The sequence below is a fragment of the Oryctolagus cuniculus genome, chromosome 1 (genome assembly GCF_051225735.1).
Source record: "Oryctolagus cuniculus isolate XC-2025 breed Fujian yellow rabbit chromosome 1, ASM5122573v1, whole genome shotgun sequence".
Taxonomy (NCBI): domain Eukaryota; kingdom Metazoa; phylum Chordata; class Mammalia; order Lagomorpha; family Leporidae; genus Oryctolagus; species Oryctolagus cuniculus.
In genome coordinates, this window is record NC_142867.1 from 132,908,301 (window position 1) to 132,935,007 (window position 26,707).

A 26,707-nucleotide genomic window follows, 5' to 3' on the forward strand; every position below is an offset into this window, starting at 1 on the left:
TGCTTGGTTAGTTGTCACCAATCAGGGAGAACATGTGATATTTGTCCCTTTGGGACTTGCTTAATTCACTGAGCATGATGTTTTCCAGATTCCTCCATTTTGTTGCAAATGACAAGATTTAGTTGTTTTTTACTGCCGTATAGTATTCTATGGAGTACATGCCCCATAATTTCTTTATCCAGTCTACTGTTGATGGGCATTTGGGTTGATTCCAGGTTCTAGCTATTGAGAATTGAGCTGAAATAAGAATTCATCTATTTTTAACACATGCCTTTCAAATATGAGTTTGAAACCCTAAAATTTAACCACTAGAGTTCCACTTCGTTAGTGTGTGGTTGAAGATGAATTCTTTTGCATCATGCATTTTGTCTTGTGAGTCAAGCGATTACTCAGGAAACATACAAATCATTCCTCTTGTTTCTTTTTATATCTCAAAGAAACATTTTATTTAATGAGTACCAATCTCATCAGTACAACTTTAGGAATATAGTGATTCTTCTCACTATGCTGCCCTCCCTCCTCCACTCTCACCCCACTCCTCTTCCCTTGCTCATTCCAAGTTCCATTATCCTTTAAGATACATTTTATTTAACTTTATACATAGAAGACCAACTTTTACAAAGTAGATTTCAACAATTTACACACACGAACAAACACACACTGACAAACACACACACAAACCGAGAACCAGTTTTACAGTTAATTCTCATAATACAATTCATTGCGGACAGAAGTCCTTTATGAAGAGTATGTGCACAGTGACTCCTGTTGTTAATTTAACAAATAACACTCTTATGTATGATATCAGTGATCACCCGAAACTCTTGTCATGAGCTGCCTAGGTTATAGAAGCTACAAAGGCTATAGTAGCCTTTGTATCCAAAATCTGTGTCAGTATCTAGACAAGTCCACAAGCAAAGTTGAGGTACTCTCCACCTGTCAGACAAAAGTACATCCTTCTTTTATGGCCACTTATTTCCACTGGGGTCTCTCTCACAAAGATCCTTTATGTAGAACATTTTTTTACCACATTGTCTTGGCTTTTGATGCTTGAATTGCTCTCATGCAAATTTAACCTGACCAGAATGCCTTATGGGCTGATTCTGAGGACAGAGTGTTTTTTAATGTGATTCTCATTCTATGTTTCTTCTCTGTGTACTGCTTCCCATGTTGGAATATTCTCTCCTTTTTAATTCTGTTTATTTTGACCAGACATTTCATATTATTTATATGATCCATTTAACATGTAATCTTATCTATATTATCAATTTACCACTTAATATGCTCACTTTAAAAATTTTTACTATCCAGTTTGATGGGATTTGAGGTCCCATACCAAGATTTTAAACTGTACCTTTAGATGTAATCTGTAGGAAAGTATGCAGGACAATAGAGCTTCACAGTTACAAAATTCCTCCTTCCTGTGTTATTCCAAACATTATGCTTAATGAGATTTATTTTCAATTGACTTTATAACCCTCCACTGTGATATGGCATTGACTAAACAAGTTCAGAGTTGGTGAACTCAAGGGGCTCCCATAGCCTAGACAGCTCATGACAAGAGCCTCCGGTGATTGCTGACATCATAAATAAGAGTGCCAATTGTTTAATCAACAACGGGAGTCACTGGGTACATACTCCCCATGTAGGATCTCTGTCCTTAATGTGCTTTACTATGAAACTTAAAGACAACATTACTAGTTGAACAATACCCTATACCTTATGCGGTTGTGTAAAGGCAGCCTGTTGAAATCCTTGCTTAGTATATACTAAGTTGATTTCTGTATATGAAGGTAATTGAAAATGAAACTCGATGAAGAGCAGGATGGGAGAGCGAGTGGGAGAGGGAAGGGTCACAGGAGGGAGGGAGGATGGGGGGGAAGCCAAAACAATACAAAAGTTGCACTTTGTAAATTCACATTTATTAAATAAAAAAAACACATGATTAACTCAATGTTGTTTTTTTTTTCTTTTTCTTTTTTTTAACTTTTATTTAATGAATATAAATTTACAAAGTACAGCTTATGGATTACAATGGCTTCCCCCCATAACGTCCCTCCCACCCGCAACCCTCCCCTTATTCACTCCCTCTCCCCTTCCATTCACATCAAGATTCATTTTCAATTCTCTTTATATACAGAAGATCAGTTTAGCATACATTAAGTAAAGATTTCAACAGTTTGCTCCCACACAGAAACATAAAGTGAAAAATACTGTTTGAGTACTAGTTATAGTATTAAATCTCAATGTACAGCACACTAAGGACAAAGATCCTACATGAGGAGTAAGTGCACAGTGACTCCTGTTGTTGACTTAACAAATTGACACTCTTGTTTATGGCATCCGTAATCACCCTAGGCTCTTGTCATGAGCTGCCAAGGCTATGGAAGCGTTTTGAGTTCACTGACTCTGATCCTATTTAGACAAGGCCATGGTCAAAGTGGAAGTTCTCTCCTCCCTTCTGAGAAAGGTACCTCCTTCTTTGATGACCCATTCTTTCCACTGGGATCTCACTCACAGAGATCTTTCATTTAGTTTTTTTTTTTCCCAGAGTGTCTTGGCTTTCCATGCCTGAAATACTCTCATGGGCCTTTCAGCTGGATCCGCATGCCTTAAGGGCTGATTGTGAGGCCAGAGTGCTGTTTAGGACATCTGCCATTCTATGGGTCTGCTGTGTATCTCACTTCCCATGTTGGATCATTCTCTCCCTTTTTGATTCTATCAGCTAGTATTTGCAGACACTAGTCTTGTTTCTGTGATCCCTTTGGTTCTTAGTCCTATCATTACGATCAATTGTGAACAGAAATTGATCACTGGGACTAGTGAGATGGCATTGGTACATGCCACCTTGATGGGATTGAATTGGAATTCCCTGGTATGTTTCTAACTCTACCGTTTGAGGTAAGTCAGCTTGAGCATGTCCCGAATTGCACATCTCTTCCCTCTCTTATTCCCACTCTTCTATTTAACAGCGATCACTTTTCAGTTAAGTTTCAGCACTTAAGAACAATTGTGTATTGATTACAGTATTCAACCAGAAGTATTAAGTAGAATAAACAAAAAAATACTAAGAGGGATAACATATTAAGCTGCTCATCAACAGTCAGGGTGAGGGCTGATCAAGTCACCATTTCTCATAGTGTTCATTTCACTTTAACAGGTTTCCTTTTTGGTGCTCAGTTAGTTGTCACCTATCAAGGAGAACAAGTGGTATTTGTCCCTTTGGGATTGGCTTATTTCACTCAACATCATGTTTTCCAAATTCCTAAGAGGGATCACTTTTCAGTTAAAATTTAAACACCTAAGAATAGGTGGTCTTCCCAGGCCAAAGAAAATGAACACACCACCAGTAAGTTGTTTATTTTTGTTTGCATTATATTGTGATATAGCAGATTTATGAGTGTATTTTATTAAAATTGTGAAATAAATATTTGACAACATAAAATTATGATTATAAAGCATTAGAAATATCAAGCCGGAAATCAAATTTGTTTCTAGTCTCTGTGCTGCTATAACAGTAACATGTTTATCATGTTATTCAAATTGTAACATAGAATCTCCTAAATTTTTGTAAAACATAAAGTCTGAATTTGTATTTATTGGTCTTATCAACTATATAGTAGAGGTGGTTTAGTACCAACATAGTTATATACACTGAACTAGTAAAAAGTTGGGGCCAGCACTGTGGCACAGTGGGTTAATGCCCTGGCCTGAAGTGCTGGCATCTCAAATGGCTGCCAGTTTGAGACCTGGCTGTTCCACTTCTTTTTTTTTTGTTTGTTTGTTTGTTTGTTTAAACTTTTATTTAGTAAAACAGTACAGCTTATGGATTACAATGGCTTCCCCCCCATAACTTCCCTCCCACATGCAACTCTCCCATCTCCTGCTCCCTCCATTCCATTCACATCAAGATTCATTTTCAATTCTCTTTATATAGGAGATCAATTTTGCATATATTAAGTAAAGATTTCAACAGTTTGCACCCACATAGAAACACAAAGTGAAAACTACTGTTTGAGTACTAGTTATAGCATTAAATCACAATGTACAGCACATTAAGGACAGAGATCCTACATGGGGAGTAAGTACACAGTGATTCCTGTTGTTGACTTAACAAATTGACACTCTTGTTTATGGCGTCAGTAATCTCCTTAGGCTCTTGTCATGAGCTGCCAAGGCTATGGAAGTGTTTTGAGTTCTTCAACTCCGATCTTATTTAGACAAGGTCATAGTCAAAGTGGAAGTTCACTCCTACCTTAAGAGAAAGGTACCTCTTCTTTGATGGCCTGTTCTTTCTACTGGGATCTCACTAGAGGAGATCTTTCATTTTGTTCCTTTTTTTTTTTTTTTTTTTTTTTTTTTTTTTTTTTTTTTTGCTAGAGTGTCTTGGCTTTCCATGCCTAAAAAACTCTCATGGGCTCTTCAGCCAGATCCAAATGCCTTATGGGCTGATTGTGAGGCCAGAGTGCTGTTTAGGACATCTGCCATTCTATGAGTCTGTTGTGTATCCCGCTTCCCATAGTGCATCATTCTCTCCCTTTTTTATTCTATCAGTTAGTATTAGCAGACATTAGTCTTTTTTTAACTTTTATTAAATATATATAAAATCCAAAGTTCAGCTTATGGAGTACAATGACTTCCCCCTCAATGACTTCCCTCCCACGCACAATCCTCCCCTTTCCTGCTCCCTCTCCCCTTCCATTCACATTAAGATTCATTTTCAATTCTCTTTATATACAGAATGTCAGTTTAGCATATATTAAGTAAAGGTTTCAACAGTTTGCACCCACACAGAAACACAAAGTGAAAAATACTGTTTGAGTACTAGTTATAGCATTAAACCACACTGTACATCACTGTACACACTGTGTGTCTCGCTCCCATGTTTGATTGTTCTCTCCCTTTTTTATTTTATCAGCTAGTATTTGCAGACACTAGTCTTGTTTCTGTGATCCCTTGGGCTCTTAGTCCTATCATTATGATCAATTGTGAACTGAAGTTGATCACTGGGACTAGTGAGATGGCATTGGTACATGCCACCTTTATGGGATTGAATTGGAATAACCTGGTATGTTTCTAACTCTACCATTTGGGGCAATTCAGCTTGAGCATGTCCCAAATTGCACATCTCTTCCCTCTCTTATTCCCACTCTTATATTTAACAGCAATCACTTTTCAGTTAATTTTCAACACTTAAGAATAACTGTGTATTGCCCTTCGGCTCCGAGCTGACCCTCCGGAGGGCAGTGTCATCTGGGCGGCGCTGCAAAGACCTCCACCCAGGATGGCTCCCCCTCCCCGGGCCTCTCCCCTCTCCCTCGAGAGACCCCTCATCTCGTAGACCGCTGGAATCTGATATCGTGGGGGTGAGGTGAGAGCAGGCCCAGGGAGGGAGGTTACCACTGAGGAGCTGCAGCTGCTATCAAGATGATAGAAGTATTGACAACAACTGACTCTCAGAAACTGCTACACCAGCTGAACACTTTGTTGGAACAGGAGTCTAGATGTCAGCCAAAGGTCTGCGGCTTGAGACTAATTGAGTCTGCACACGATAATGGCCTCAGAATGACTGCACAGCTGAGGGACTTCGAAGTGAAAGATCTTCTTAGTCTCACTCAGTTTTTTGGCTTTGACACGGAGACATTTTCTCTAGCTGTGAATTTACTGGACAGATTTCTGTCTAAAATGAAGGTACAGCCCGAGCACCTTGGATCTGTTGGTCTGAGCTGTTTTTATTTGGCTGTAAAATCAATAGAAGAGGAAAGGAATGTGCCACTGGCAACTGACTTGATCCGGATAAGTCAGTATATGTTCACGGTTTCAGACTTGATGAGAATGGAAAAGATTGTATTGGAGAAGGTGTGTTGGAAAGTCAAAGCTACTACTGCCTTTCAGTTTCTGCAACTCTATTATTCACTCATTCAAGAGAACTTGCCATTTGAAAGGAGAAATAACCTTAATTTTGAAAGACTGGAAGCTCAACTTAAGGCATGTCACTGCAGGATCATATTTTCTAAAGCAAAGCCTTCTGTGTTGGCTTTCTCTATCATTGCCTTGGAGATCCAAGCACAGCAGTGTGGAGTTAACAGAAGGAATAGAATGTCTTCAGAAACATTCCAAGATAAATGGCAGAGATTTGACCTTCTGGCAAGAGCTTGTATCAAAGTGTTTAACTGAGTATTCATCAAACAAGTGTTCAAAACCGAATGTTCAGAAGTTGAAATGGATTGTGTCTGGGCGTACTGCACGGCAATTGAAGCATAGTTACTACAGAATAGCTCACCTTCCAACAATTCCTGAAATGGTTCCTTAATTCATGAATTTGGATCATTGTTATTCTCCATAAAAGAAATTATCAGTGCTATAATTTTCTTTTACAATGGAAGAATTAAAATATCATTTCTTTTCAAAGTAAACAAAATGGAGTTGCAATAGCAAAGGGAAGTTTCTACACTGATTTGTTCAGCTAATATTTGAAGACACTTAGTATATACAGAACCCTAAGGGTAAGGAATTATCTAACCTCTGATATGTATGTTAGTCATTTCATTAATCAGCATAAAATAAGTATGTCCTCAACAACCCAAGTTTTAAAAGTAGCATTAAAATCATATTTTCTTATTGAACATCATCTTGCTCTCTGAAGACCTAAGCTCTGGCTCATTTAAAGATACACTAGCTGAGTAGGACAATAGGACCAAACTTTTGGATATTTGGACTAATTTGAGAATGTTAGCTTATAAGCAAAATCAGTATGAACTTTGATAGTGTATTTGAAGAAAAAGAAGATACAGCCAATCAGTCTTGATGTTGGGTGTCTGGAAACTGCAAGGGCATCTCAACACTGTAGTTACTATAATATTTGGAATTCTGGGAAAGTAGTTACATGCATAAAAGATAAACTTGGGGTCACTGGATATATATTCTTGCCATTTAAATTTCTTAACTAGTAATAATGATTTACCTTTTTCCATTCAAAATTAAATTAACATTTAACATATCTATGATTATGAAATTTAACCTGAACAGTTAGTTCACTTTTAATAGTAATATTTCACAGATGTCTGATGAGTTGGGTTTTTTTTGTTGTTGTTGATTTAAGGAGGATTATTACAGCAACAACAATGAAAACTCTGAACCCTACAGCCCTGAGCTATGGATTCCATGATGTTTTCATGAGTTTAAATTTCAAGCCTTAAAACTTTACAACTAGATGAATATGATGTTCTCATGCTTGGGGAAACTGCCTAATTAGTATTATGCTATAGTGGAATTATGTTTAGATACAAATTCATCTATGAAGCAGTCAAATCAAAGTTAAAAGCATAAATATGAAGCACTAATCACCAGCTTTGGAAAGTAAACTGTGAATCTTCATTTCTTAACATTGATTTAACTTTCTATATTTGATTGATATACTTAGGTAGTATTGAAAATGCTAACCTACATAATTTAAATGTTTTAAATTATGAGGTTTTCATCAAAATAACATTTCACAGATGCACTTTTAAGATACAACAAAGGTTAGTGTTTTAGGCAGTTTAAATGGTTTTCTGTTGCCCAAAATGCGAATAATGTAATCCTGAGAAGGGGACACAAATTTGAAGGCATTTTGTAGAAAGCAAAAAAAAAAAAAAAACAACTAAGTTTGGCAAGTTCATAATCTTTAATATTTTTTCAAGAAAACAGATGATGTTTGTATGTGTGATAAGATCTTTTATATAGAATCTACTGCCCCAGTCTAGTCCAATCAAGAAAATTGTTTTCTATTTTATTAGTTGCTCAAATTATCACTCTGAGGACTTACTTTACTCCACTAAAGTAAGTTCAGACTAGATTTAACACTCCAGAAGTCTTTACTGAGTATTGTTTTCAGAAAATTGTCATTGCTTCTAATTTAGATTAGAATAATATTCTAAAAAATATGCTTTCACTAATGCCCTTACTGCATCTTAAGAAAAGTCAGTCGACACCTTTATAAGTAGATCACTGAGGCAGTGTTCAAGAAACAGTCTTCAGTCAGTCAGTGAATGTAAGGAGGTGTACAGTGTGACGGTGTCATGGATGATTAATGGAGCAGTGCATAGCCTGCATTCATTCAGAGTGGCTGTGATCATTTCTGACATGATGTTGTGGACAAATACGCAATAAAAAATAAAAACCAAAAACAAAGAATAACTGTGTATTGATTACAGTATTCAACCAAAAGTATTAAGTAGAACAAACAAAAAATTACTAAGAAGGATAACATAGTACGTTGTTCATCAACAGTCAGGGTAAGCGCTGATCAAGTCACCGTTTCTCATAGTGTTCATTTCACTTTAACAGGTTTCCTTTTTGGTGCTCAGTTAGTTGTCACCGATCAGGGAGAACATATGATATTTGTCCCTTTGCGACTGGCTTATTTCACTCTGCATAATGTTTTTGAAATTCCTAACAGGGATCACTATTCAGTTGAAATTCAAACACCTAAGAATAATTGTGTGTTAATTACAGAGTTCAACCAATTGTACTAGAACAGAAAAATACTAACATGGATAAAGTATTACATTGTACATCAAAAGACAGGACAACAGCTGATCAAGTCACTGTTTCTCATCGTGTCCATTTTACTTCAACAGGTTTCCCCTTTGGTGTTCAGTTAGTTGTCACCAATCAGGGAGACCATATAATATTTGTCCCTTTGGGCCTGGCTTAGTTCACTCAGCATAATGTTTTCCAGACTCCTCCATCTTGTTGCAAAAGACCGGGTTTTATTGTTTTTGACTGCTGGATAGTATTCTATAGAGTATATGTCCCATAATTTCTTTATCCATTCTACTTTTGATGGGCATTTGGGTTGGTTCCAGGTCTTAGCTATTGTGAATTGATTGAGCTGCAATAAACATTAATGTGCAGACAGCTTGTTTGTTTGCCAATCTCATTTCCTTTGGGTAAATTCCAAGGAGTGGAATGGCTGGGTTGAACAGTAGGGTTATCTTCAGGTTTCTGAGGAATCTCCAGACTGACTTCCATAGTGGCTTCACCAGTTTGCATTGCCACCAACAGTGGGTTAGTGTCCCTTTTTACTCACATCCTCTCCAGAATCTTTTGTTGGTAGATTTCTGAATGTGAACCATGCTTACCGGGGTAAGGTGAAACCTCATTGTGGTTTTGATTTGCATTTCCCTGATTGCTAGTGATCTTGAACATTTTTTCATGTGCCTGTTGGCCATTTGGATTTCTCTTTGAAAAATGTCTATTGAGGTCCTGGGCCCATCTCTTAAGTTGGTTGTTTGTTTTGATGTTGTGGCATTTCTTGATCTCATTGTTGATTCTGTTTATCAACCCTTTATCAGTTGCATAGTTTGCAAATATTTTTCCCATTCTGTCGGTTGCCTCTTCACTCTCCTGAATGTTTCTTTTGAAGTACAAAATCTTCTCAATTTGATGCAATCCCAAATGTTAATTTTGGCTTTGACTACCTGTGCTTCTGGGGTATTTTCCAAGAAGTCTTTGCCAGTACCTATATCTTGCAGGGTTTCTCCAATGCTTTCTAATAATTTGATGGTGTCAGGTCATAGATTTAAGTCTTTAATCCATGTTGAGTGGATTTTTGTGTAAGGTGAAAGGTAGGCGTCTTGCTTCATGCTTCTACCTGTGGAAATCCAATTTTCACAGCACCATTTATTGAATAGACTGTCCTTACTCCAGGGATTGGTTTTGGATCCTTGATCAAATATAAGTTGGCTGTGGATGTTGATTGATTTCTGGTGTTTCAATTCTGTTCCATTGGTCTATCCATCTGTTTCTGTATCAGTGCCATGCTCTTTTGATAACAACTGCCCTGTGGTATGTCCTGACATCTGGTATTGTGATGCCTCCAGCTTTTTTTGTTGTTGTACAAGATTGCTTTAGCTATTCGAGGTCTCCTGTGTCTCCATATGCATTTCAGCATCATTTTTTCCAGATCTGAGAAGAATGTCTTTGGTATCTTGATTGGTATTGCATTGAATGTATAAATTGCTTTTGGGAGAATGGACATTTTGAAGATGTTGATTCTTTGAATCCATGAGCATGGAAGATTTTTCCATTTTTTGGTATCCTCTTCCGTATCTTTCTTTAAGGTTTTGTAATTTTCATCGTAGAGATCCTTAACATCCTTGGTTAAGTTTATTACAAGGTATTTGATTGTTTTTGTAGCTATTGTAAATGGGATTGATCTTAGAAGTTCTTTCTCAGCCATGTCATTGCCTGTGTATATATAGGCTGTTGATTTTTATGCATTGATTTTATATCCTTCCACTTTGCCAAACTCTTCTATGAGTTCCAATAGTCTCTTAGTAGAGTTCTTTGGGTCCCCTAAGTAAAGAATCATATCATCTGCAAAGAGGGATAGTTTGAGTTCTTCCTTCCCAATTTGTATCCCTTTAATTTCTTTTTCTTGCCTAATAGTTCTGGCTAGAACCTCCAGAACTATATTGAATAGCAGTGGTGAGAGTGGGCATCCCTGTCTGGTACCAGATCTCAGTGAAAATGCTTCCAACTATTCCGCATTCAATAGGATGCTGGCTGTGGGTTTTTCATAAATTGCTTTGATTGTATTGAGCAATGTTCCTTCCATACCCAGTTTGTTTAGAGTTTTCATCATGAAAGGGTGTTGTATTTTATCATATGCCTTCTTGGCATCTATTGAAATAATCACATTGTTTTTCTTCTGTAGTCTGTTAATGTGGTATATCACATTGATTGTTTTACGCACATTGAACCATCCCTGCATGCCAGGGATAAATCCCACATGGTCTGGGTGGATGATCTTTGTGATGTGTTGTTGCATTCTATTGACCAGAATTTTATTGAGGATTTTTGCATCTATGTTCATCAGGGATATTGGTCTGTAATTCTCTTTCAATGCTGCATCTTTTCCCAGCTTAGGAATTAAGGTGATGCTGGCTTCATAGAAAGAATTTGGGAGGACTCCCTCTTTTTCGATTGTTCTGAATAGTTTGAGAAGAATTGGAGTCAGTTCTTCTTTAAATGTCTGGTAGAATTCAGCAGTGAATCCATCTGGTCCTGGGCTTTTCTTTGTTGGGAGGGCCTTTATTACTGTTTCAATTTCTGTCTCAGTTATGGGTCTGTTTAGGTTTTCTATGTCTTCCTGGTTCAATTTAGGTAGGTTGCATGAGTCCAGGAATCTATCCATTTCTGATAGGTTTCCCTGTTGCTGCCATACAGGTCGTTGTAGTAATTTCTGATGATTCTTTTTATTTCTGTGGTGTCTGTTGTTACATTTCCTTTTTCATCTCTGATTTCATTGATTTGGGTCTTTTCTTTTTTTTAGTTACTTGGGCCAATGGGGTGTCAATTTTGTTTATTTTTTTCAAAAAACCAGATCCTTGTTTGGCTGATTTTTTGTAATTTTTTTTGGATTCAATACTGTTAATTTCTTCTCTGAATTTAATTATTTCTCTTCTCCTACTAGATTTGGGTCTGGTTTGCTGCAGATTTTCTAGATCCATGAGATGCACTGAATGCTCATCTCTTTGCTGCCTTTCCAATTTCTTGATGTAGGCACCTATTGATATAAACTTTCCTCTTAACCCTGCTTTTGCTACATCCCATAAGTTTTGGTATGTTGTGCTGTTATCCTCATTTACTTCCAGAAATTTTTTGATTTCTCTTTTAATTTCTTCTATGACCCATTGTTCATTCAGGAGCATGTTGTTCAATCTCCCTGTGTTTGCATATGCTCTAGGGATTCCTGAGTTGCTAATTTCCAAACTTCATTCCTTTATGGTCTGAGAAACTGCATGGTATGATTCTAATTCTTTTAAATTTGCTGAGACTTGCTTTATGGCCTAGTATGTGGTCAATCCTAGAGAAGGTTCCATGTACTGCTGAGGAGAATGTAAATGCTTTCTGTGTAGGATGAAAAGTTCTGTAGATATCTGTTAGATCCATTTGGGCTATAGTGTAGTTTAAACCTACTGTCTCCTTGTTGATCTTCTGTCCTGTTGATCTGTCTATTTCTGAGAGTGGAGTATTGAAGTCCCCCAGTACTATTGTAATGGGGTCTAAATCTCCCTTTAAGTCCCTTAACAAATCTTTTAAATAAACCTGTGCCCAGTAGTTAGGTGCATATATGTTGATAATCATTGTATCTTCCTGTTGAATTGATCCCTTGATCATTATATAGTGCCCCTCTTTGTCTCTCTTAACAGTTTTTGTGGTAAAGTTTACGTTCTCTGATATTAAGATGGCTACATCCACTCTTTTTTCATTTCTGTTGGCACGGTATATCTTTTTCCAGCCTTTCACTTTCAGTCTGTATGCATCTTTGCTGGAAAGATGTGTTTCTTGTAAGCAGCAAATAGATGGGTTTTGTTCCTTTACCCAGTCAGCCAATCAGTGTCTTTTAACTGGACACTTCAGGCCATTAACGTTCAATGTGACTATTGCTAAGTAGTAACATTGCCCTGCCATTTGCCAAAGATATTTTCTAATATATGTTTTGAACTTCCTGTGATCTTTTGCTGTGAGGTTTCCTTCCTTTACCTTCTTTCATATTGATGACCGTGTTTGTGTGTTTCTGTGTGTAACGCATCTTTAAGCATCTTTTGCAGGGCTGGACGAGTGGCAACAAATTCTTTCAATTTCTGTTTGCTATGAAAGGTCTTTATTTCACCTTCATTCACAAATGATAGCTTAGCAGGATATAATATTCTGGGCTGGCAGTTTTTCTCTCTTAGTACCTGGGCTATATCTCGCCATTCCCTCCTAGCTTGTAGGGTTTCTGATGAGAAGTCAGCTGTGAGTCTGATTGGAGATCCTCGGAGAGTAATCTGACATTTCTCTCTTGCACATTTTCGGATCTTTTCTTTATGTTTCACTGTGGTGAGTTCTATTAGCTTCCTGTACTAGGATTTCTCTGTCCTTCTCAAAACCTGGGAAATTTTCTGCTAGTATCTCACTAAAAAGGCCTTCTAATCCTTTCTCCCTCTCCATGTCTTTAGGAACTCCTAGAACTCGAATTTTTGTTTTTTTAATAGTATCTTGAAGATTCCCAACAATATTTTTTAGATTTCTAATATCCTCTTCTTTTCTTTGCTCTGACTGTATATTTTCCTGTGCTCTGTCTTCTAAGTCCAATATTCTCTCTTCGCTTCACCCATTCGGTTTTTAAGGCTCTCTAATGTGTTTGGCATTTGATCAATTGAATTCTTCATTTCATTATGATTTCTCATCACTTTTGCAGTTTACTGTTCTACTAGTTGTTTCATTTCATTTTGATTCCTCCTTAATATTTCATTTTTGCGAGAGAGATTTTCTATCTTGTCGATTAAGGATTTCTGTAGTTCAAGAATTTGTTTTTGAGAACTTCTTAATGTTGTTATCAATTTTTTGAGATTCGCTTCTTGCATTTCTTCTATCTCATCATCTTCATAATCTTGAATTGGGGTGCCTATTTCATTTGGGGGTGTCATAGTGTCTTCCTTGTTCTTATTACCTCAGTTTCTGCGTTTGTTGTTTGGCATATTGGAGATATTTGGTTTCTTCTCGTTATCCTGTGACTCTAGATTACATGGACTGTCTGCTTTTGATGGATCCTTAGAGGCTGTGATGGGTGTGGCCAGAGAGTTCTGTTTGGTTCTTTGGTGATAAGGGTGTGCCAAAGGTGACTCACCCAGATTGTTCTCTCACTTGCTCACTCTCTCTCATTCTATCTCTTTTTTTTTTCTGACTCAGTTGGGAAGTGCCCATATGGGATGCTGGCACTGCAAGCTGGAACTTTAACCCACTGTGCCACAGCGCTGGTCCTGGATCTTTTTAAAATATTTATTTTTCAACATTTTTTCTCCTTACTTGCTAGTATAGCATTCTCCCTTGGTGCTGCTGCTCTCTGTGGACTTGTCCTCCTCAGCCTCTGACTAGAGCACAGCCACCTCTCCAATGCTGACATCCTCTGACACATGTTTCACTCTTCTGTTCTCTCTAAACTGCAGACTCTTGGGCAACCTAACTCTCATGCATAAACTTGCATAGACACACACACCTGAGGACTCCAGAGTCTTGGATTTCAGGTTGTAATTAACTTTCATTTTCAGAGGACTGGTGAACAAAACAAGTCTGGAAGCCAGGGTGTAGCCTTGTGGTTCAGATGCCTGTGTCCCACATTGGAGTTTCTGGGTTTGATTCCCGGTTCCAGCCCCTGCCTCCAACTTCCTGATCATGCAGACCCTGGGAGCTAGCAAGTGATGGCTCAGATGATTGGGTTCCCTGCTCCTGGGCAAGCCCTGGCCACTGTGGACATTTCAGCAGTGAACTAGAAGGTGAATACCACTTCTATGTCTACTTGTTCATTTCTTTGCATCTCAAATTAAAAAACAAAACAAGTATATTTGTATCATCCATTAAAATAGCTTCCTCATTGGAAAAAAGTAGTTTCATTGTTAAATTTGGGGAAAAATAATGCTTCTTGGTTGTAAATGATATTTGAATAATGCATGACTGTAAATCAGACTTCCATAGTGGATAAGGAAGAGAAAGATGGAAGCAATAATTTTTACTTCTGGCTTTGGTACTTGTCATGTAACCTTGAAAAATTCCTTTAAACTCATGGGGCCTGAGTGTCCTTAAAATTACAGGCTCATCGAGTTGAGGCAGGTGGTGTAAGGGGAGGTGGCAGGAAGCTGAGAGCTTTCCTTGTTTCTGTGCCGACAGAGCTAAGTGACATTAGCAATTCATTAGACCGCTCTGGATCTTCCTCCCTTGTGAGATAAGATTGTCTTTATAGTTAAAGGATTTATTCTACACAGTCCTATCTTATGGTAAGGTTCACATGACTGTGAAGTGTTTTATAAACTGGCAGTGTAATAATCAAGTTGACATTGAAGATGAAATGTTAAACAGCATAGAACTTCTAAGGCTTGTAGTTCTATTAGGAGCTACACAGAAACATTTAAGTTCATGGGCATTTTTAAATTTAAAAACAGAATCATTGAATCATTGTTCAGAATCAGTATAGTTACTAAAATTCTTATTTATAGTCACTGAGATTGGTAGTGTAATTACTGATAGCATACTCCTAGTGTTGTATATTTTAGTTTATACAATACTTAGACTATATAAAATATAGGTAGCATGGGAAGTGGGATACACAGCAGTCTCGTAGAATGGCAGATGTCCTAAACAGCACTCTGGCCTCACAATCAGCCCTTAAGGCACTTGGATCTGGCTGAAGAGCCCATGAGAGTATTTTAGGCATGGAAAGCCACTCTGGCAAAAAAGAAAAAAAAGGACCTAAATAAAAGATCTCTGTGAGTGAGATCCCAGTAGAAAGAATGGGCCATCAAAGAAGGAGGTACCTTTTTCTGAAGGGAGGAGCGAACTTCTACTTTGACCATGACCTTGTCTAAATAAGATCGAAGTCAGTGAACATAAGAGGCTTCCATAGCCTTGGGAACTCATGACTAGAGCCTAAGGAGATTACTGATGCCATAAACAAGAGTGTCAAATTGTTAAGTCAACAACAGGAATCACTGTGTGCTTGCTCCTTTTGTGGGGTCTCTGTCCTTAATGTGTTGTCCAATGTGAAGTAATGCTATAACTAGTACTCACACAGTATTTTACACTTTATGTTCTGTGTGGTGCAAACTGATGAAATCTTTACTTAATATATACTAAATCGATCTTCTGTATATAAAGATAATTGAAAATGAATCTTGATGTGAATGGAATGGGAGAGGGAGTGGGAGATGGGAGGGGTGTGGGTGGGAGGGAAGTTATGGGGGGGAAGACTTTGTAATCCATAAACTGTACTTTTGAAAATTATATTTACTAAATAAAGTTTTAAAAATTAAAAAAAATAAAAAATAAATAAAAATATAGGTAGTAATATTTAATGCTTCTCTTACTTTTACTGGATTGGATTATAGCATACGTTAATAAACCTTTTTTAAAGATTTATTTATGTATTTGAAAGAGAATTATAGAGAGAGACACATAAATAGACAGAGATGTTCTGTCTGCTGATTTACTCCCCAAGTGGCTGCAAGCAGCTGGAGCTGGGCTAATCCAAAGCCAGGTGCTTCTTCCAGGTCTCCCACATGGATTCAGGGGCCCAAGTATTTGGGCCATCTCCTGCTGCTTTCCCAGGCACATTAGCAGGTAACTAGATTAGAAGCAGAGCAGCTGGGACATGAACCAGTGCCCATAAGGTATGCCAGCACTGCAGGTGGTGGCTTTACCTTATATGCCACAGCACCAGCTACAGCCTATTCATTTTAAATTAACTAAAGATTATCCACTGTTCAGCCTCCAGGATTTGGCTTGGCCCAGCCTCTGCTGTTGTGGACATTTGGGGAGTGAACCAGAGGTTGAAAGATCTCTCTTCTTATGTCTCTCCCTATCTAACCTTGCCTTTCAAATAAATAAATGAGTCTTTGAAATAAAAATACATACATACACACACACACACACACACACACACGGTACCAACACAGTGGGTAAAGCCATGGCCTGCTGTGCCAGCATCCCATATGGGTGCTGATTCAAGTCCCAGCTGCTCCACTTCCAATCTATCTCCCTGCTAATGTGCCAGGGAAAGCGTCAGAAGGTGGCCCAAGTGCTTGAACCACTACATTCATATGGGAGGCCTGGAAGAAGTGCCTGGCTTTAGCTTGGCTCAGCTGAGGCCAATTTGGGAAATGAACCAGCAGATGGAAGATCTGTCCCTACCCCTTCTCTGTAACTCTGCCTTTCAAATAAATAACAGATTTTAAAATTGGGGGGAAAGGGCAGTTCTGTTGCCTTCCCTTTACCTAGAGTAACATAATCAAAATCTGTTAGGCAAATGAATAAGGGAAATTCTGAGATTATGTATTGACCACAGAAGAGAATGGATTCCCTGTACATTTTCTGGAAGCCCATGCTAGTTGGAACAAGGGAAGGATAACAAAAAAGGGGAGGCCTATATCCCTCTTATTTGTCTTCTTTGTTCATTGGAGCAGTGGAGAGTTGAGTACTGTAACATTGGTGTTTGTCTCCATACAGTTCACTTCTATTTAGCTGGTTCTTTTTTTTGCATTTCTTTTTTATTTATTTTAAGAGATTTATTTGAAAGGCATAGAGACAGGGGTCTTCCATCTGCTGGTTTGATCCCCCAATGGGCGAGGCTGAAGACCCATGCGCCCCGCCCAGGTCTCCTGCATGGTGTGGGGTCCAAGCACCTGTCCATCACCGCTGCACTCATTGGCTGGAGTAGGACAGGAAGTGGAGTGGCAGGGACTCGAACTGGCGCCCATGATGTGGGCCCTGCAGGCTGTGGTTGCACCCCCATGCCACGGCACTGACCTTGATAAACCTTTCTTTAAAGTGGAATTAGGGGTAAAAATGGTCTGAGGTACACATGTGGTTCCATTGTGAGAGGGGCTGAGGCCCCGTGGGTGTCCGGGGGCCAACAGGAACACCTGCAGCCTTGGCCCGCAGGTCCTGTGCATCTCCCCTCTGCTTCTGCCCCACCCATGGGCCAGGCCCAGGACCCAGTGGTGCCTCAGGGATTTCTGCCCTGAACTGGTCACTTTAGGTCACTTTGTGATCCCTGACCTCTGCCCAAGGAAGGAAGCAGGAAGTGGCCCAGTAGGCTTCCCCTGACCTCTGGAGCCCCGTGCCGCAGTGCTGGCCCATGACCCGGGGAGCCCGCGACCATTCTGGGCCAGCCTTTGGGACCTGCGACCCCCGACCCTGGGCCCCAACCCCTTCGACGTCACCACTGCAGCCTGCTATTTAGCTGGTTCTTAATCCTCAAGAAGGGATTTAGGTCAATGTTCTATTCTCATCAAAGACCTTGATGTTTAATAAAAGATTCTGTAAGAATTTTAACGCTGGGTCATTCTAAAGATGTGCTGTGACTTAGGTTTAGAAAAGAGCATCTTCCTTGCCACGCTCATCTCAGCTCTGGGGGCTGTCAGTTCTCCCTGCACAGATTCAGTAATGCATGCTTCTTCTCTACTACAAAGATCTTATATTGGTCATATTTCCAGTTACCAAAATCAAATCAACTCACACCTGGACTCTGAGTATTCAATGACATTATTTATCAAAATAAATGTATTCAAATATTCAAAGACCACTTCAAAGCTTAACTGCCTTCTGTGGGGAGCAATCTGGACTGGACTAAGTTACTGGAATTAGGACTTATTCTATGCATCTGCTCTCCCACAATATGGCGCTGGGAGAGAAGAAAACAGCTTCTGCACAGCTGCCTCCAGTTCAGCCAATAAACTGTAGGACTTGCTCCTGATTGGAGGAGAGCAGCGTACTCGGCGTGTGGGCAGCCGAGTTAGGATTGGCAGAGGAGGACTATAAAGGAGGAGAGAGACGGCATGCACCAGGAACATCTAAGGGGAACACCTGTGCAGCCCCCAGAGAGCCGGCCGGCAGTGTGCCGTTCCCCTGCGGAAGTGGGGAATGTGGCCAGGGGGAACTGCCCTTCCACGGAGGTGGAAGGGACAGTAGCCAACCCGGGAAGAACCAGCAGCAAACCCGGGGAGGGCCGAGCAGATGAAAGAACAGCGCAGGGTCCTGTGTCGTTCCTCCACGAAGAGGGGGAGTGACACCTTCAAGAGTTTTTGGCACTTGGAACAGCCACTGTGGTTTTCTACACACGAGCACTCACTATTTTAAATACCATTTAACAATTCAAACATCACTTCCGGTTCAGCAATACACAACAATAGAATGGATGATTCTACATAATAAACAAGTTACATTAGTTTGGACTTAAAACCTAGAACTAAAACCATGTGGTGACATGGATGGATTTAAGGAAAGATGTAGAGCTAGGTAGCTAAGGCCACAGAATCCCAGACCTATTGATTTTAAGTGAGTCTAGATCAACAGCATTCCATTGCATTATCTTCCATCTCAGAGTCCTGCTTTTCCAGCGAGACCCACCCCACTCAGACCACGTATTTCCTGCCTGTGTCTTCATGGTGGTGTAAGCTGTTCTGATACAGGTATCTCCTGGACAGTCACCAGCTTCCTGATTTACTACCTGAACTGGAATCAACAGTTGTGAGGGATGTTTTTCAAACACCCAGGCTGAATTGAATGTCAGTCTCTGGCAGTCAAAATCTTCTGCCTTAGGAAACAGAACATGTACTCTACTCTGGGGCTCCTTTTTCTTCTCATGGGGTTCTGTGGTGATTGGTGGTTTTCAACACAAGTCCTGCTAGCATTCTGACTCAAAAGAAAGACCAGGGATAAGAGTTCTTTCTGGGGGCTGGTGCTGTGGCATAGCAAGTTACACTGCTGCCTGCAGCACTAACATCCCACATGGATGCCAGTTTGACTCCCAGCTGCTCTACTTCTTCCGCAGCTCTTTGCTGGGTAAAGCAGCAGAGAATGGCCCAAGCGCTTGGTCCTCTGCCCCCACATGGGAGACCTGGAGGAAGGGAGTGAACCTCTGTCTTTCCCTCTTTTTTTCTCTCTGTAACTCTGCCTTGCAAATAAATACAACTTCAAAAAGTTATTCTCCATCAAGCAATACACCCTTTTCCAGGCAGCTGTAAAGCTGGGAGTTGTAGCTTCTTGTATATTTTGGATAATAAGAGTTTTGGTTTGAAAGCATGTTCATCTGAAACAAAGATCACTCATTATCCTTTGTTAGAGAAGGGGGCTCTGCTCTTTGAAAGTGAAAATCAGAAGCTGTAATGTGTGATGAGCTTCACCTGCCAGGTAGGGGGATACTTATTTGAAAGCCAGGACACCAGGAGAGGAAGCTTTTCAGATTCCCTGGCCCTTGCTTTAGTCTTATGTCTTTGCTTCTTCTGTTGCTTCTTGATGTCAAGAGTGTACACTTTATGCTGAAATGAGGAATTGTGTCTTACCTCTTTGGGGCCTTTTTCTAAGAAGAGTGCATATATTTATCTTGGATATAAGGATAGCTTCTGGGGTGGGTGGATTTTTTTGGAAGTTTTCACAAGCCAGCCAATAGCCTATATTTTCTTCACAGAATTCAGTTTTTAGAAAAGCCTCCAATACAGCCAGACCATCTGTAGGTAGGGAAGAGAAGGTAGAAAAAGAAAAAGAAACATGAGGAATATGAGGAAGCTAATGATCAAATAATCCCTGTGCTTTTCTAGTACTAGGATTAGCTATTCTCTAGTTTTTACTCAATCCTGTAATCCTGCAGATTTAGCTCTTTAAAGACAAAGGTGCCAGTAGGCAAAATACTTAAGTTGGTTCCATACTACTAAAACATAAATACTTCAGTTTGTTTTAATGCCAAAAATGTATTTACAGGAGAGGCATAAATCCTCAGGGAACTAAGTCTCTTGCAAACACTGCATGCAATGAAAAGCATCCTCAGCCTCAACCAAGAGCACTGCCATTGCAGAGCTGAAGGGTGATTTATCTTCCCCACCTGGTGTGAATATGCTGAGAAATAAATGGAGATAAACAGAACTTCTAGGTTAAGTCGAATTCTCCTTGGTGAGCTGCTCATTTGAGGACACAGCCTTTCTGCACTCTTGTGATACTTGCAATGGATTAAATTCAAGTCTAATTCACATTTGCTGGCCAGCAGCTCCTGGAATGCTTCTGACCACAACAGTGCTTCCTTCAGGGAAGGTCTGCAAGAGCAGTTCTCTAATGAGTTGTGCTCAGAGCAGTTGCCCTCCCAGCTCAGCAGTGAGCTGTTCAGATTGCAAACACAGGAATCTCAACTTACTTGATGAAAGCTTGCTACCTGCTTTTCTTGCCAATTGTGGCCTTCCCAGGAATGGTGGAGTTTTGCCATAGGTACCTCAACCCAGTCTTCAATACTCTTAATCTTAAAAAAAAAAAAGACAATTCACTAAGTGGTCATCCTTGAATACACTACTGAGCCTGAATGCATTTTTACCAAATAAATTCACCTAATAGCTATAAACCAAAAGCCAACAACAGGCTTACCCACCTAATATTACACTCAGTCCCGAAGTACTGAGCAGTTTCATCAGTTCCTCAGAATGTAACAATGCTGTGAGGACTAAAGATAGGACTGCCCAAATTTTAATTATCAATACACTGCACAGCTAATAAAGCAGATGCTGTCTCTGGCCCACAAAAGGAGACAGTTTCCCTGCAAGGTTTATCACAATCGGGAGACATTTTGCTCCTGATGGAACCCGCAGCGGGACTGCCTTGAGCCAGCTCCTCTGCTTCCCTTTCCACCTTCGGTCCTGGATGGGCCAGAGACCACGCACAGGAGGTGCCATCAATCACCCATGTCCCCCTGTCCACCTGCAACACTCCTGGGAGGCAGATGCCACAGAACAGTGATTTGTTCCATGATTGCCACTGTGTGAGATCAGCCCATCATGAGAAAATATCCATGGACTCGAATGAGATATCAACGGCAGAAGCACTGCCCCCAGCAGCAGTGCAGGAGGGTGGATGATGCAAGCAAAGCACAGCCAGAATCTCTAGGGACCCTGCAGGACTCTGCTGCCCTGGATGCCTACAGCAGGCAGCTGCACAAGGGCCCAGTGTGCCTCCAGAGCCCTCCTACCAAGCCCTTCCCCCTGTTTGCCCATGCAGGCCACACAGATGCTGCGTCAGTGAGCAAATCAGCACCACACACTTGGTTTTCCTGCTAAGACTCGGCCTTCATTGCTTCCCCAAGTGCAGCACGTTCTGCAAGCCTCAGCCAGCAGGGCTGGCGGGAGAGGTGGGTGGTCACACTCACCAGGTCTGTCTCTTCTTCTCCTGCCCCTCCTGACTCTCGGGTCACCACCTGCATTCTAGCCCCAAGGTACAAAATGGACAAGAACCTAACACCACCCACGTCACCCGCACACACTGCAACTACCAGCTGCCCACCAATGACCACCACCTTTATAGCCAGCCCAGCATGGGGCACGTCTGGCAGCCCTGGTCCTGCCCCAGGGCAGTGAAGATTGGCCCAAGGCCCCCTGCCAGGTCGAGCCTGAGCTGCCCTGCAGCAGATTCTGGAAGTAAGAGAGCTGCTGATGGCTGAGGCCCTGACTCAGAGCACACTTAGGGAGACCCCATGCCCTGCAAGGGCACTGGGGCCCTGGACTTTCCCAGGCTGCAGTCCTAGGGTGGAGGCTGGCTCGGCCCTTCTTCCCCCAGCCCTGCCCACAGGTGGAGTGGGGTTCCCATGGGGGCATCTTCCTTTGTGGGAGAGCGGGTGAACCCCAAATGCCATGACTCCCGGTGCCGGGTGCTGGCCTGCAGCCTTCCGGGAGGGAGTAGGAGACAGTGACTTTGTGGGGAGGTGACACTTGAGCTGGGCCTGTATTTTGGGTTAGCTCTGGATGCACATCCCAGTGCGCCTGGACCTGCAGGGCTGCTGCAGGCCTCCTGGAGGCTCTGGGAGTCGGCTGTCCTGGTGGCAAGGGCAGGAGGGCAGGAGGGCAGGAGGTCGAGGTGCTGAGCTCCTGTTGGGTGCACCAGGCACTTTGGAGCTGTTCAGAGTAAGGAGTCGAGGTCACCTCCTGAACCACTCCTGGTCCCAAACTCCTGGTTTGGGGTTTGCCAGAACCCTGAATTAGGGGTGTGGTGGGGGTGGTAGTGGTTGGCTTCAATGCACTTTATTTGTGAATTCTTCAAACACAGCTTCTCCCTACTCCTGCAGGCTTTCAGGTGATTGACAGGACAGAGTCCCTCAGCTGCAAAGTGACTGAATTTTGGAAACTACATCCAGAACTTCACAGTGTGTATTCAGTTGGTCATCCTTCAGGCCTGCAGGTGGACAGCAAGAGCAACAGTAAGATATTAATCACTGTAGACACTCTCCTTTCTTTCTGGTAGACCCACCAAAAGAGAATGGGAGATGAGTACTTGAACATTGGAACCAGTCACCATGCTAAGGTGAGCTGCCAGTACTTGGAGCTTAGGAGTGGACATGGAGAGCAAAACATGCATTGCTACTAAAGAGGACAGTTAGGTATTTTACTGTGAAAAGGGAAATCATTTAGATGTGAGCAAGACACCTTAAGAAAAGGTCTGTATATTTATTTTTGTTTATTTGCAAGCAGAGAGAGCCCTTGCAATTACTGCTCATTCCTCAAATGTCTGCACCAACCAGAGCTGGGTCAGGCTGAAGCCAGGAACTCAGTGTGGGTCTCCCACATAGGTGGCAGGGACTCAAGTACTTGAGCCATCAGCTGCTGCCTCCCAGGGTTCTGTTAGCAGGAAGCCAGAAGCAGAAGCAGGGCTAGGGCTTGAGCACCGGGCATTTTGACTGGGATGTGGAAGGCTTTCCCACTATGCCAAACACATGCTCCAGTAAGGTGTTTCAACACGTTTGCAAAATGTAAGAATGTGGTTTTAAATATATGCTCTTCATCTTAAAAATTTGCATAATCTTATATTCAGTTTCATATGATTCAATACTTATTATGAAATACAAGTAACATTTAGACACATGCTTTACTCACCAATACAAACCTCAGTAATTTTTTCACTTAGAACCTTGAATATTAGCATTCATTCAGACTGAAGTTCACTCATAGGCTGGGAATTCTGACAAAGAGACAGTAGGGAAAAAAATCTAGATGTGTATCTGATACCTAATAAGATTCTGAACCTGACTGATAGAATCTGAGTAACTGTTCAGAGAGTCACTTCATACCTCTCCCCTCAGTAATGAGAAGACTGTGTCCTTTGGCCACTTTGACATGATGTTATGTAAATCTTACCTGAAAAGCCTTTTATAAATTCTGAAGTACCATACAGAAGCATATTATGCATTTCCATATGTGTGCAAAAAAGGCAATGTCAAAGGCATGGCTATTCCAGAGAGAAGTTAGGAGGATTAGCTCAGTTTGGAAGTGTGTAAGTACCATTAAATACCAACATATTTGAAACAGATTTATAGAGTGTGAAGTTCATGATAGATATTTAATGAATGCACTCTGGATAATAAGCAAATATCAGAAATAATGCCACACCCATCAGTGTTTAAACTCTTCAGACAGCTCCATGCCAGGGAAGTGCAGTGATCCCTGTAAATTAACAAAAATCAATCTGTGTATACCCATGGAAGCAACTGGTTTATATGCAGCCTATACTAGAGGTTTTTGTGTTTAGTAAAATTACTTGATTTTTTTAATGAATGCTTTCAGACTGACACCTGATACTGAATGGCAGACAATTTTTTCTGAAAAGTATGTGGTTGCAAAATATAAATATAAATCAGTTTATAATTTTTGTGTCTGAATATTTTTATGCATTGAGACAATACCTGCAATAATCAGAAGACTTTTCCTCAAAAAGTTGCTATATGGATGCATTTTCATTTATTTATGTAATGTATGTTTAGGTAAAAGGAAGAGAGAGAGAGAGAGACCTCTGTCTTTCATCTGCTGGCTCACTTCCAGATGGCCACAATAGCTGGGGCTGAGCCAGGCTGAAACCAGGACCCTGGAACTCTGTCCCAGTCCCCCATGTGGGTGCAGGAACCCAAACTCTTGGGCAATCTTTGCTGCTTTCCCAAGCAAAGAGCTGGATGAGAAGTGAAGGAGGTGAGTCTCAAAGCAGTGCCATAAGGCATGCTGCTGTTGCAGTTGGCAACTTACCCCTTTGTGCCACAATGCTGGCCCTGGATTGATGACATATTTAAGTGCTGCCACTGGCTTTTGGCTAAATAGGATGACTTAACATGTTTTCTACTCTGTGGAAGAGGAACAAATAAGGCAGCTGGTTGTAAAAGTTGCCCATGGAAACCACAGCCTGAGAAGGATGAATCAACTCACCTTGCATTTTCCACGTTGCATCTACACCACCCTTTTCTGGACAAACATCTGATTGTATGCCCTTGTGATGGAGGTTCTCAGGGTGCTGGAACTTGTTGTAAGTTTTTACAAATATAGATTAAGAAGAAGGCAAATAAACAAAAAATTATAAACTGCTGCCAATACCAAGAAGAGATTATTGAGAGTAAAAGGTCACCTGTTGGAGCCAGCACTGTGGCACATCAGGTTAAAGCCCTGGCCTGAAATACAGGCATCCCATATGTGTGCTGGTAGAGTCCCAGATGTTCCACTTCCAGTCCAGCCTCCTGCTAATGCACCTGGGAAAGCAGTAGAGGATGGCCCAAGTCCTTGGGCCTTTTCGCCCAAGCTCCTGGCTCCTGGATTAAGATCAGCTCAGCTCTGTCCATTGTAGCCATTTGGGGAGTGAACCAGCAGACAGAAGATTCTCTCTCTCTCTCTCTCTCTCTCTGTCTCTCTCTCTTTCTCTCTACCTCACTCTCTACCTCTCTATATAGCTTTTTCAAATACATAAAATAATTTTTTTTAAAAAAGGTATCCTGCCATACTTCTTTCTTCCCTGTTAATTACTAGGAATTAAACATTGTTACAGGGCCAGCACTGTGGCAAAATGGGTTATACCAGCACCTGCAGCACTAGCATCCTCTATGGGCACCAATTGCATGTTCTACTACTGATCCAGCTCCCTGCTAACATACCTGGGAAAGCAGCAGAATATGGTACAAATCCTTGGGTCCTGCACCCAAGTGAGAGACCTGGATGAAATTTCCCTGACTCCTGGATTTTTTTAAAGATGTTTATTTGAGTTACACACACACACACATACACAGAGAGAGAGAGAGAGAGAGAGAGGTCTTCCATCTGATGGTTTACTCCCCAAATGGTTGCAATGGCTGGAGCTGCACTGATCTGAAGCCAGGAACCAGGAGCTTCTTCCATGTCTCCCACTTAGTTGCAGGGGCCCAAGGACTTGGGCCATCTCCTACTGCTTTCCCAGGCCATAAGCTGAAAGCTCAATCAGAAGTGGAGCAGCCGGGTCTTGAACCAGCGCCCTTATGGGATGCCAGTGCTTCAGGCCAGGGTGTTAATCTGCTGTGCCATAGCACTGGCCCCTCCCTACTCCTGGCTTTGCCCTGGCCCAGCCCCAGATTTTCAGTAATTTGGGGAATGAACCAGCAGATGGAATACCTTTCTCAAGTAAATAAAACAAATCTTAAAAATATATAAATATATTTATGTAATAATCATGTTCATGGTTTAGAAATTTAGGGACCAAAATATATGCTTTTCTGTATATTGCTCTTTGCTTTGCTTTTTTCAATCATTAAGATGTTTTAGGTCCTGAATTTATCAGTGCTGTAAGCTTCTTTCTTGTATACCTTTGAAAGCTTAAGTGGTTTTTATTTTTATTTTTTAAAGGAAGATTCATTCATATATTTGAAAATGTAGCAGAGTGGAAGAGAGATTATCTATCTGCTGGTTTACTCCTCAGGTGGCTGCAGTGGCCTGGGCTGGGCCAGACTGAAGACAGGAACTTCATCTGGGTGTCCCATGTGGGTGGCAGGGCCCCAGTTATCTTCTGTTGCTTTTCTGGGACCATTAGCAGGAAGCCAGATTGGAAGGGGAGCTGCAGGGACTCAGCTAGCACCCATATGGAATACCGGCATTGCAGGCAGTGTCTTACCTCATGCTACAGCATTGGCACCAAGTGGTCACATTTTACCTAGGGAAAAGAAAATTTAAAACCTAGGAAATTAAATGTCATGGGAAAAGGATGTGGTGAGTGGAAAAAATGAAAACTTTTAGTACCTAGTGGTTAGTCATATGAAAGAAGTGGGACACTTACCTATATTATTACCTTTAGTCCAGTTTGAGTTTCTTTAATTTTTTTTTTTTACTTAATTGGGAGGCAGAGGGAGAGAGAATGAAAATGCACTCTGATTCTC

General features: G+C 41.0%; 1 long non-coding RNA gene and 1 pseudogene across 1 annotated transcript in view; both read left to right on the top strand.

Annotated features, from left to right (window-relative positions):
• LOC149128639 (uncharacterized) overlaps positions 1–26,707 on the top strand; it is a 115,188-nt gene that overhangs the window by 24,796 nt on the left and 63,685 nt on the right. The window contains exon 2 of the long non-coding RNA XR_016213455.1: positions 22,622–22,753. This is a non-coding gene — a long non-coding RNA (uncharacterized LOC149128639). The remainder of the gene's footprint in view (positions 1–22,621; positions 22,754–26,707) is intronic.
• Positions 5,219–8,172, top strand: LOC138847354 (cyclin-G1 pseudogene; annotated as a pseudogene).